The 13587-nt window shown below is 37.2% G+C and overlaps 1 protein-coding gene across 1 annotated transcript in view; it reads right to left on the bottom strand.

The window, feature by feature from the left end:
* LOC145263847 (uncharacterized) overlaps nucleotides 1-12643 on the bottom strand; it is a 48501-nt gene extending 35858 nt beyond the window's left edge. Inside the window, exon 1 of the mRNA XM_080120924.1 lies at nucleotides 12542-12643. The gene's annotated coding sequence lies outside the window, so the exon portion shown is untranslated. The remainder of the gene's footprint in view (nucleotides 1-12541) is intronic.
* Nucleotides 12644-13587: the final 944 nt, after the last annotated feature.

Here is a 13587-nt window from a genome sequence, read left to right as displayed (position 1 = left end):
TCTCCTGTTCGTTTTCTGAGTGATAATGGGGGTGAATTCAACAACGAACACTATAGACAGATGAATGAAAAACTCAACATAGAGACCTGTACTACTGCCGCAGAAAGTCCATTCAGCAACGGTACTGTAGAACGTCATAATTTGATAGTTGCTGAGGCAATGAAAAAAACAATTGACGATGAGAAGTGTGAACCTGAAATTGCCTTGGCATGGGCTATTTGTGCAAAAAATGCCCTCCTCAATTACTCTGGACACAGTCCAAATGAACTTGTATTCGGTTTCAATGTAAATACACCCTCAATTCTGACAGACCAGTTACCTGCTATGGAGTCCTCTACTATAAGTGACATGGTGAGAAAAAATTTAAATGCTCTCCATAGTGCAAGGAGAAACTTTTTGGAAGCTGAGTCCAGTGAGAGAATTAGGAGAGCTCTCAGGTCTAATGTCAGAACTTATGCTGATGAAGATTATGCTACCGGAGACCAAATCTATTATCGGAGGCAGGGTTTTAAAGGATGGCGTGGTCCAGCAAAAGTGTTAGGCAGAGAAGGCCAGTTTGTCTTGATCAGACATGGCGGAGCATTTTATAGGATGCATCCGTGCCAATTGATGAAAGTGAATAAAAACAACGAAAAAAGAACAAAAAAAACTGAAATGCTGGGAAACACTACAGAAGGGAAGAATGAATACCTTTCAGTTGAGGAGGAGGAGTTGCAGAATCAAGTGGTAGAAAGTGAAGATATAGACAGAGAAGTTGTTGATAGTTCTACCAGTTTAAGAGATAAGACTGAAAAACCTGGCCGAAATAAGACCATAACTTATAAAATAAATGGAAGTGAGGAGTGGAAGAAAGGAAAGGTTATGTCAGTACAGCCTAAATCAACTGGCAAATATAGTCATTGGATCAATATAGAACCTGAGGATGAAAACGAGGATCAAGTTTGTATCAACTGGAATCATATTGATCATTGGAGAGAAGTGCCCCAATATACTGAACAGGAAAATGTAGTCCTGCTCACCGCTGAACAAGAGCAGTCGAAAGCTGTAATGGATGCCAAGCATAAAGAAATAAAAAACATGAACACCTATGAAGTATTTGAATGTGTGCCATACACAGGTCAAAAAACAATATCCACAAGATGGGTGATTACTGAAAAATTCAAGGATAATCAGAAAACAATGAAAGCTCGCCTTGTAGCACGAGGCTATGAAGAAAATAGTAATCTGAAAACGGACTCCCCAACATGTAGCCGTGAAGCTATGCGAATGGTCATGCTAACCGCATCAATAAAGAATTGGATGCTGCAGACCATAGATTTTACCTCAGCCTTTTTGCAAGGTGGTATTTTAGAGAGAGATGTGTACCTGAGGCCACCATCTGATGTTTGTCCTAAATCTCAAGTGTGGAAATTAAAAAGATGCATCTATGGATTGAATGATGCTCCACGGGCATGGTACAAGAGAGTTACTCAGGCTTTGATTGAATTAAAAGGAGTAGCAAGTGCTTATGATAATGCATTGTTTTTGTGGCATGATATTAAAGGAAATTTGACTGGAATTCTTGCTATGTACGTGGATGATTTTGTTTTCTGTGGAAACACAGAGTTTGAAAGGGATGTGATTGCAACATTGAAAGAAAAATTTGAGGTGGGATCTCATGAAAGTGGAACATTCAAATATGTTGGACTGAATGTTAATCAACAGGAAAATGGGATCACTGTAGAACAAGATCTATATGTATCTTCCATATCTCCAATAGAAATAAGCAAAGGGAGGATACTGAGGAAAAATGATGAACTGAATGAAGAAGAAAAGCATGAGTTGAAGAGACTTGCAGGTCAGATGATGTGGGTTTCAACTCAAACACGCCCTGATATAGCTTTTGATGTGTGTAAAATGAGCAACACTGGAAAGCATCCCAAAGTAAAAGCCTTATTTGAGGCGAATAAAGCCTTATCAAAATTGAAATCCAAGAAGGGTTCTATAACATTTCCAAAATTGGGAAAGCCCTCAGATTTACACATTTTGTGTTATACTGATGCCTCTTATGCCAGTCTGGAAGATGGATCTTCACAGGGTGGTTTTGTTGTCTTTATTGGAGGAAGTACTGACAAAATGGCCCCCATGTGTTGGGCGTCAAAGAAATTGGACAGAGTGACAAAAAGCCCATTGGCCTCAGAGACTCTTGCTCTGAATGAGGGAGCTGATGCTGGTGTTTTGACTGCGGTTATGATACAAGAGGTATTTCAGTTATCTAAATTGCCAGACGTTCTCTGCAAGACAGATAATGCATCACTTGTGGAGACATTGAATTCCAACAATCTGGTAAGCGATCGACGATTGAGAATATATGTAGCAAGGCTGAAGGAAATGAAGAGTAGAGGGGAGATACAGATAGAATGGATCAAGGGTTGTGATCAGGTCTCTGATTGTTTGACCAAGGCAGGAGCTTCGTCTGAGCTTCTAAGGGACTTGTTAAATCAGAAATAAATTATTCACTTGAGGACAGCAGCAATGTTAATGTAGACATTGGTTACCTCCCTTGCTTCAGTTACATGGTTACCTCCCTTGCTTGTGGTGATATAAATAGGAGTCGGCCATCTTGGTTTAGTCAGTTCGTTCGTACAGTTTAGACAGACTACAAGTGTCTCAACATTCAAGTTCTCTCCAGTACGCATTCAAGTTCTTTCCAGTACGCATTCAAGTTCTCTCCAGTATGCATTCAAATTCTCTCCAGTAGGCATTTAAGTTCTGTTCAGTAGACATTCAAGTGCGTGTACGTATATCAAAATCATCTCTTAAAATAGTATCCGTTATTTCAACGCATTTGATTTGTTCACGTGTTGTGTATAAATGACATATTTATTACCAAATACTTTGAACGTTTTCAATTCATAAAAAATGTGAAGTAAACATAAAACAAATTAAATCATTGAAATAACATCGTAGTTTAGTGTGACAGTCTATGTATAGACTAGTATACCCGATGTGGCCCGGGTCGACATGAACTTCCCTTTGGAATACACCTGCTATTCTAAGGATATTGATCACTTTCATTGTGGACAACGTCGATACCCCCACAACAATTTTAAAAATAAAAGAACGGATAAAAACGTGAACATGTAATTGGCCAACAAAAAATGAAGTACGTGACACGCTCTCTACTAGATATTTTGGCAGAATGAATACAAAGAGAAGCTATTCTCCGGATATTAAGCACTGTTTTGGCCCGTTCGCTGGAAATAAACTCCTTCCCTCCCCCAAATAAAGTAAAAATATATGAATCAAATCAACTTGTATTTCAATCAAAATAGCAGGGAGTGCACATGTGACGTAAAAAAGAAAAAATGAGTCACAATGTCCAGGCTCGAACGTGAAACGTGAAAGATGGAAAGAAGGCAAAAACTTACGGACACACTATTTTTTTCACACGATCCCGAGTGCTTACAACGTCATGACGCACCAAAATAAGTTTTGTAAACGCATGCGTGACTTGCGAAAATTTTAAGAAAAAATGGAATTTCTTTCACTGACTTGTTTTAGGGTTTTTGTTTTTGTACTTTACTGACTTTTTTTGTAAAGTTACTTTCTAATTTATATTAAACGTAATTTCCACAGTTTAAAGAGTTTTCGAAGGGAAATATTGTATTCGACTCAAAAAAGGGAAATAATTCGAAATTGGTTTTTAAAAACATTGATGCCGATAATAATAATTCAAAATAAATTAAATTAAATATATTATCAATATAAATCAATTTTAAATAACAATCTTAAATAGAAAACTTAAAACAATTCTCTCGCTATAAACGGTAACTAACATACAGATATTTTGTAAAATCGGTTTTCTTTAATGTAAAATTCAAATGAGGTTACCTCTTGGGCGTATATTTTGCAAGAATCATATTATATATGGAAATAAATGAAATACAGTTTATAGAAGTAAGTTTTCAGTATGAAAATTAATTAGGAAAGTAATGGAACTTTTGTATATATCAATCAAATTGTAAACAAACAAACAAACAGACGGGAAGACAATCAATAAAAACAATCGATCGACGTTAGCATGTTTCTCAAAGCAGGGATTAATTAAGAAAACCTAGCAATAAGTTTTATGTATTTTCAAAATTGTTTGTAATTGTTTTTGTCAAGAACTGGAAAGATATCGTGAACGGAACACTTTTGCATCAGTTCGACATCTCCTTACGGAAGTTAGAATTAAGATATGATACTATTTAACCTTACGTTTAGAATCCTTATTTTGATTTTTAATCAAAACTCCTTACATGATATTGATTCGATAAAACGACTAAAAAATGCAGAGTGCTTTTTGTTTGTTTGTTTTTTTTTGTTTTGTTGTGTTTTGTTTTTAGAAGAGGCGAACGTTAAATTGATAACTGTATCTTCTTTAATTCAAGATTTGTCAATAATCGGCTATTCTGAGTTCACCTTAGTTTGGTAATTCGTCATCTGGTTTCAATAGGACAGAACCACATTCCACACAGTGCGCGATACAAAACATTTGATAAACGAATAATTTCACAAAATTGACCCGTTGACTGGCTACCACGTTCGTGCGATTTAACTCCATTACACTTTATTTGGTGATATGTAAAGCCCCATGTCTATGCTGATAAACCAAACACAATAGACTACTTGGAAGATAACATTGGACACGTTATTGCCAAAATACGGTCTAATTTAATGCATAGAGTTTGTAAAAATTGGACCTTTAGATTATGACGTATTTACGCGAAAATTTATTTAATTTATAAATTCCAAAAAATTATCTTCTGAAGAAACCACATATATATAAAAATTATTATTATTATTTTTTTTTTTTTTTTTTTTTTTTTTTAAAGGTTTCTCGACTCATAAACGCATCCTGTATAACGTTTAAGTTTAAAATACAAATAAAAATTCGGATAATCTTGCATAACTGACGCGTAGGGATTATCGATTGAAATTTAATGCAAATCTGAAATATTTTAATTTTCACATGCAATATTGTGTCAATATTATGCCCCCTAAAAAACTTTAAAACTCTTTTAAAAAAACGTTTTGAAAAACTTTTTAAAACTGTTTAAAACTTTTTTAACATTTAAAAAAAACTTTTAAAACGTTTAAAACTTTTTAGAAAACTTCTTTTTTTTTAATTTTAAAAACTTTAGGAAGTTTTTAAAAGTTTAAAAAAAAAAACTTTTTTAAACAAATCTTAAAAGTTTTACCCGATCATTATAAATTCCAGAACACAGCTGCTAGAATAAGTAATACTGGCTATATCTAGTTTAATGTTTTGTGCAAAAGAGACAAAGAGATGGTGGAAGGCTCTGATGTTTTTGAAAACACAAATTAATGAATATTCCTTAAATTTCAGTTTGTTTGGAATTTTTCTTAAGTTTTTAAAAAAGGGGATAACTCTTAGCAGATTTTTTTTTATTATTATTCAATTTTCACCCCAAACAAGGCACAGTGCCACTTTGAAGCAGGGGCTACTATCAGGGACTTAATTAGCGGGTTCATTATAAAGGGAGATGAGTAGAAAGATGTTTGTTGACATTACACTTGAACTTCTGCATATCGTTGCAGTTGGGAAAGCAGAATCCCGGAAGGGAGTTCCAAAGACCCGCAGTTCTGGGGAAGAAACTATTGGAGTAAAAGGCTTTCTTGCACCTAGGGATCTCTACTGTAAAGGGATGAGACTTAGTAGCTTGTCGGGTTTGTCGGGGGTAGTTACGTCGGGGAGGTACAAGTGTTTGCAGTTCGTCAGAGCATTCACCATTGAAGTATTTGTAGAACAGGCAGAGGGATGCAACATCTCGTCGATGGGACAGAGGCTGAAGCCTAGATGACAGTTCAGGACCTATCAGGTTGGCGACTCTCTTTTGAACCCTGTCCAGGAGCGAGAGATAAGCAGCAGATGCACCAGCCCAGATGTGACAACAGTACTCCATACATGGGCGAATGGTTGCCTTATAGAGGTATAGGATACTGTCAGGCGTAAGTAGTTTTCTAGCACGGTAGAGGGAGCCAACTTCCTTGCAGCAGCCTTGGCAATGCTCTCAATGTATCTATTCCAGTTCATATTCCCTGTAAACGTTAGGCCGAGGAGTTTAAAAGAAGTACTTTCAGGTAATGTGTTCTTGGCCATTGCTATTGGTGGTAGAGAAGGTTTCTTGTAGTTATTGAAGGAAACAAGCTTAGTCTTAGCAGCATTGAATGTGACCAACCATTTTTGTCCCCATTCCACTACGGATTGGAGGTCATCCTCTAGTGTTTCTGCCATTTCCTTGGATATGTGTTCATTTGTTTTCCCCTCATATCTGTTATAGAGAGTGGTGTCATCGGCAAATATACCCATCTCCGAAACAATTTTATCAGGGAGGTCGTTTATGAATATCAGGAATAATAGAGGTCCAAGGATAGACCCCTGAGGTACTCCCGCATTTATGTCGTATTGTTTGGATGTACGACCGTCGAGGACAACTTTGATTTTTCTATTACTTAAGAAGGATTTAATTACATTATGAATTCTTCCAGTGATTCCATATGATCTAATTTTCCTTAGAAGACCATCGTGCCATACCCTGTCAAACGCCTTAGATATATCGAGGGTCACCGCTCTACCCTACCCTGTTTTATCCAATGAACGGTATATACGTTCAGAAACTACAGTTAAGATATCTGCTGTTGAACGGGCTTGCCTGAATCCATATTGTTTGTCAGTCAGGAGTTTAGCAGCTGTTAGGTGCTGGACTAGGGCTTGATTAACTAAGGACTCAAATATTTTGGCGAAAAGCGGGAGGAGGCTAATGGGGCGATAATTTAGTGGGTCAGTTCTTTCACTGAATTCTTGAAGACTGGTACCACAGGGGCGGTTTTCCAGCAGTCGGGAAAACAAGATTCGTTAAGGCATTTATTGTAAAGTTTGGACAGAACTGGAGCAACCTCGGCAGAGCATTTTTTTAATAGCACAGCCGGGATGAGATCTGGTCCACACGCTTTTGAGGTGTCTAGGTTTTTTATAATAGCATGTACCTGAGAAGGGGTGATTTTCAAATCGTCTAGTGAGGCGTCTGTTCGCAGAGGAAAATCAGGGAGTGAGTGGTGTACCGAGTTCAGTGTGGAGTTTGAGGCAAACCGACTGGCAAGCAGATTAGCCTTGTCAGTTGCCGTGCAAGCAACCTCATGATCGTTTGATAGTGGGGGAATAGTTGACTGTCCATTATTTACTACGCTGTTGTAGATTTTCCAAAAATCCCGGGTTCCTAATTTCTGTGCTTCGATGCGTTTTCTGGTGGTTTCAGAGTAATCTGTCTTAGCTGTCTCTATCACTCTCTTACAATTATTTCTAGCTTCTATAAACTTCTGTTTATTTGAGCTGGACTTATGTCGGTTGAATCTGCGGAACGCATGCTGCCTTTGACAAATGGCAGCTGCACAAGCAGAAGTAAACCATTGGAGGGAGTGGGGCTTGCTATAGAATTTCCGTGCGGGAACATTTGCTTCAATAGCAGTTTTGAACCATTCAGTGGTCTCATTTGCACACTGTTCCGCTGGAAGAGTAAAGATATTTTGCCATGGGGCATCTCTGATGAGCTCCCTGATGGCTTCTCAATCAGCCTTTTTGTAATACCTCGTTGTTTTGAGTAGTGCGTCTTCAGTTTTAGGGCGAGAATTTAGGCTGATTTCTACCATTATCACAGCGTGATCAGCATTCCCGAGTGGGCTGTGGGCATTTGTTGTACAGTCATTGGGAACCGTTGTCAGAAAGAGATCTAGAAGTGAGGCATGTTGATCTTGCTGGTCTGGGAAACGTGTCGGAAATGTAACCAACTGAGATAGGGAATGGGATATAGAGAAGCTATATGTTGCGCTACCAGCTACGTCTGTGTGATTAGAGAATCCTAGCCAGTTACTGTGGTGGACATTGAAGTCACCAAATACATGTATTTGTGCGCTAGTATCGAGGGAGAGTGCTATATCTATGCTGTCTGAGACTTTGTTTATTAAGGTACAGTCTTGGTTTGAGGGAGAGCGGTAGAGAAAATACAAGTAGCTAATATTGTGTTGCATATTTAGTCTGAAGCACATAAAGGCCTGGTCCTCTGATTCTAGTTTTATTTCTCTAGTCAGGGGGAGGGTGTTACGAATATAGATTCTAAGTCCATGCATATGTCTGTCCGAGTCCTTACGGTAGAGTGGGAGATAACCAAGCATGTTAAAGTGGTTAGAGGGAATGGAGGAGTGAAGGTTAGTTTCACTTAATGCTAAGATATCCGGGGTGTTTACAAGGAGAAATTACTCAACATCATCTAAGTTAGTTCTAAGCCCGTGAATATTAGTAAATGCAAGCCTTAAGGGAGGAGGCAGGTTGGTTTTCTTTGAGTTTGGTCCGGTTTAAACGTAACTTTTGCTTGAGCTGTCATTTCATTTTATTTTATTTAAAAGTTTAAGTTAGGGTGAGTGAGTGAGGGGGTGCTGGACAAGTAGTTGTGCAGAATACCAGACATGCAATACAAGTGGACTATCAGCTGTCCTCACCCACAGGATTGTGGCCTCGGGAAAGCCCACCGGGAATGAGTGCAGGATCCCTTTCCATGCACGACATGGCACTACAAACATCCCGATATTTTACAACTGTTGATGGAGCAGCCGCTCTAAGCGCTACCAAAGAGTTAGGGCTCCTGTACTATCAGTCGGAAACAGCAGCCAGGAACTGTCAATCCGGTACCCTCAATCCGTTAGGCAAAGCCAGCCCAGTCCAACTGCACCGACATATATGGCATTGAAGCACCCCACTGTGTCCAGTTTAGGGGGATGGGATGTGGCGGGAGTGGGGAGAAGCGGCGTTCATTGCCCTAATCAGGAAACAAGGTCAACCACTGGGTGATTCAGCCGATTCCCTGTGATAGTACCTCTACGCCTGGCCAATAGGCAAAGAAGGAGTATGAAAGCCGGGCGATAGACAGAGCCTATCTCCTCCTTAAGCAGTTTAGGTTTGCCAACCGGTGATTTGTTTGAGTCACCAGCTCTAGGAAGGTTGTCGTCCAGGACTGAAGAGGCCTCCCTCCCCTAGGTTTAGTTTCAGAGTTTTCCTTCTCCTAGACGGATGACCTGGGAAGACCTACGGGTCCATCAGCTCCGAGGGGGTTCGCCCCGCGCCTGGGTCCTAATCCAGGTATTTCTGCGACCCCGCATGGGTAGTTAATATTTATTGGTTATTTAGGTTAATATCTCCTGAAAAAAATCGGGCATTTAGGTTAACTTCTACAGAAAATTTTCACTCCTCAAACCTGGTTAAAAAAGGGCATTACTATGCTTCCATTTTCATTTTTACTGGGAGAGGGTATAGGTAAAAATTCGTGCAGTGGAAGCAGCTAAATTTGCTACATTATTGGATTGAGAGAGACGAGTTAATGTATGGTTAGATATAGTTTTGTAAGTTTAGGAATGGATGATTAGATATGGTTTAGTAGGTTTAGGATTAGGATAAAGTGTTAGGGTATGATTTACTTACAATTAGAAATTCTGATTTGGTGCCCAAACCGAATATTTAGTAAGACTGAAAGATAAGATATGCTCAGTATAGATACAAGAGAACATTTGATATGGAGTACAGTTATACCTGATAGATATAGGTTATTGCATATTCTGTAAGTATAGTTAAATATAGATGGATGGATAAGTAGTATTGTATACGAATGCATGGAATTTTAGACAATTTGAGTAAGTTGCCTTTAGACTACAACGAAGGAGAATGACTTCGCCTTTCTCTTAATATCCGGAAGTTTTTATTTCAATGAATACCGGTTTAGTTTGTGTAATGACTATTGCAATACTATCTCTTAACAAAGAGATATTAATGGTTGCTGTTCATTATAGATTACTTTAAGTCTGTGTATAGGACTATGGCTAGTAAGTATTTACTTAGAAGCTTGGTTATGGGTTAGGAGTTTTAATCAGGAGCATGCCTAGGAAATTTTGGTTGTTAATGGGTATCGATTTACGAGTCTGTTAGGGTCAAGGGCGGAGAGCAAGGACCCCTCTAAGTTACGTGAAACGGATTAGGTTTAGTGGCAACTTGAGAAATAGAGCAGTTTGATTTGTTAGTGATCAAGAGAAAGAGAATTTAAGTAAAAAATAAAAAGGTTTGTCATGCAAAACAGACAAGGCAGTCATCTTGGAGGTAAAGTATCTATAAGGGGTACTTAGTATACAATCAGCAGTATTTTTCAGTTTTGAGAGGAATTTTAGGTACAATAGTTTCATGGTTTGTTGTACAAGTCCGTAGTCTAGTTCAAGGACGAAGCACTTCTAATATTGCAACTGGGTGTATCTAATTTTAAAAGTAGTTGAATAGAGTATTATGAGGTGTTCTACTTAGCTTAGGGATAGAATGAAAATTTAAGGTAATATTCAGGGTGATATAAGCAATTTCATGAGGATTAGATATATGATCACTGGATGTTGAGCTGCTCAGGAGAATTCTTGTATCTATTCAGAAGGATGTCTTGGTGATATAAGATTTGAGAAATTAAGAGTCTGGGGATACAGAAAGTTGTGAGCTGATGAGGATTCAGTACAGTCGATTATATATAGTTAGCAACAGTGGTTTAGTTTAGTACGCAGGTATTGTACATATTAAGTATACTGCTTCAGTTCTATCCTCTATTGTAAAGGAAAACCCGTTTGCATTTCGATTGGCAATTTTGTCAAAAGAGGAAATTTAAAACAGCTTATCTAATTTTTGATGATATCAGTTTATAGACAATTGTACAGACTGATAAATTGTTGTGTAAGACATAGGAGCCCATCGTCTTCGTATTTTGATGAAATGATGGATCAAGGGATCAAGAGCATAGGTTCGGAACAGGTGTCCGGAAAGGAAATGGCAGTGTACAAGGAAAGGGGGGTCACTGATTTCTTATTAACGTTATTTTAATTTTTTTTTTTTTAAATTGCCTTTCGATGGCTGATTATATTAAGTATCGTACTTAAATAAAGTTTTCATATCCTCTAAATAAATTAGCATAATTTCTTTTTTTTTTTACCGAGTTTTTCTTTACTATAGCATTGACTTATTATTTAAGTGAGATGGGATTGTAAACTGCGAAATGGTCTATTTAAGTGGAGAAAAATATCGGTTACAATATGCCTGGTAATGTAAAGAATATTTGTTTTAATTTCATGCGAAACAGTTAAGGATTTTACTTAGCTTTGGGTTTTTTTCTTGGACACTTGAGACTAAAAACCAGGGTGGTCGTTTCCCTTGGCCCCGCACGGTCAAATGGCATTTGTGGTACCAAGATGCTATCTATTCAGTAGGGAGTGGGCAGGCTAATTTAGGGGGAGGGGGGTCACTTAGTGAAAAGTTTTCCATTTAGCGGCGCGACAATATTTCTTTGCTTGTATATCGTTTTCAGAGATATTAATGTTAACAATTGAATACGCGTTCCAAACAAATATGATGGAAATAAAATAATAGCATATACAACGTAAAATAATAGCATATATAACGTACAAGGTGAAAAGCGGAAAAACTGAAAAGGAAATGTGCAGTTGTTAGTACAGCTTTGGAAAAGAATTTAAGTCATATTCACCGTAAGGATTTGTTGAAATAAGTTAAACCGCCGTGAAGGAAAACCATCAATAAATTAACGAATGGTAGAGTTTCAGGTTTAACTCAATAAATCTAATTATTTATATGTTTTTTTTTTTTAATATATGCAATAATTGGACATGCAATAAGTCTGGATTTATAACACGGTGGAAATGATTTTGAAATAAAGTTTTCATATCCTCTAAATAAATTAGCATAATTTCTTTTTTTTACCGAGTTTGTCTTTACTATAGCATTGACTTATTATGTAAGTGAGATGGGATTGTAAACTGCGAAATGGTCTATTTAAGTGGAGAAAAATATTGGTTACAATATGCCTGGTAATGTAAAGAATATTTGTTTTAATTTCATGCGAAACAGTTAAAGATTTTACTTAGCTTTGGGGTTTTTTTCTTGGACACTTGAGACTAAAAACCAGGGTGGTCGTTTCCCTTGGCCCCGCACGGTCAAATGGCATTTGTGGTACCAAGATGCTATCTATTCAGTAGGGAGTGGGTAGGCTAATTTAGGGGGAGGGGGGTCACTTAGTGAAAAGTTTTCCATTTAGCGGCGCGACAATATTTCTTTGCTTGTATATCGTTTTCAGAGATATTAATGTTAACAATTGAATACGCGTTCCAAACAAATTGATGCTACACCGTAATCACGTGGTTAAAATTTTAGCAGACGAAACATTGGGTGTCAAAAGAGTAAGGAGTTCCAAAAAAATGACCTAATTTTATTTTTGTTCCCACCACAAAAATAGAATAAAATACAATAATAATAAAATAATTATTTTATATAAGAAATTTAAGATTCAAAATCCTGGAGTAAAAAAAAAAAAAAAAAAAAAAAAAACTCCCTATTAGATGTAACTCTGCTATTAGTCAGACAACCATTTTTGATGGTTAATTATAAAGTCAAGAATTAATAAAATCAAACCTTGTTTTTAATAGACTTGATATTCCTGACTGCAAGACAAATTCACTAAAACCACATAGACTTGTTCTCCTTAACACGCACACGCGAGGCGATCGCTTTATTTACATTAGAGACAGAGATAGAAAACGATACCATCTACAGGAATTTACAATAAACAAAAGAAAGTAAGAGCAGATAACTCTAAATATTTACCCTATAAAACAAGGGATATCTGATCTTTTAGAAAACATTGTGCAAGGGAGATAACTCTTAGCAGACTGACTCATTAATACTTCAACAAAAAGCATATAATAAATAATAGGATTAGCATGATAAATTTCCATGCTAAAAAAAAAAAAATGGTAGTCGAATTTTCCATCCAAGATTAAAAGAGGACTACGTGTCAGAATAAGCAGATGTTAGCAACGTGGTAGAGAGAATCATGTCTCTTTCACCAGAGAAAGCTGTTGAGCTTTTCGACAGCTGTTCCTCCTTCCTTCTATTGGAAAGCGGTAGCGTCTGTTTTATACGTGTACATATGTGTGCTCTGAAGAATAAATTAAAAAGATAAATAAAGCTCAATCGTATTCGTCGATACTTCTTTTTTTTAATAGCGTTCATAAAAGTAGTTTTTGATGATGATGATGATGATGATGATGATGATGATGGTGGTGGTGGTGGTGGAGGAGGAGGAGGAAGAGGAGGAGGAAAAGAGGAGATGCAAACACTGATTACCACATCAGCACAGCGCTGAAACCCGGCCAGTGAATCTCTTGTCTTGTCAAAGAGCCAATTGTTGATTTTATGAAATTACATTTGCATAATCACTTGAATTAAAGTTAAACGTACAAAAGTCAAGTATCATGGTTCAATTCTGCTCTAAAAAGAAACATCCATTTAGCACGCGCTCCTGTCTTATAAAAGAATATATAGTTGATTTTATAGGCTGGGTCTTTTTGCTTGTGTTTAAAACTTCTCAAATGCACTTATCATGTTATTGTTTATAAAAGAGTTAACTTGAGTCAAAATCGGACTTCCTTCTTTAATCGGAATTTTTTTTTTATCGA

This window comes from Euprymna scolopes, chromosome 39 (genome assembly GCF_053919585.1).
Source record: "Euprymna scolopes isolate OS-2025 chromosome 39, ASM5391958v1, whole genome shotgun sequence".
Taxonomy (NCBI): domain Eukaryota; kingdom Metazoa; phylum Mollusca; class Cephalopoda; order Sepiida; family Sepiolidae; genus Euprymna; species Euprymna scolopes.
This window is presented reverse-complemented; position numbering and strand designations above follow the sequence as displayed.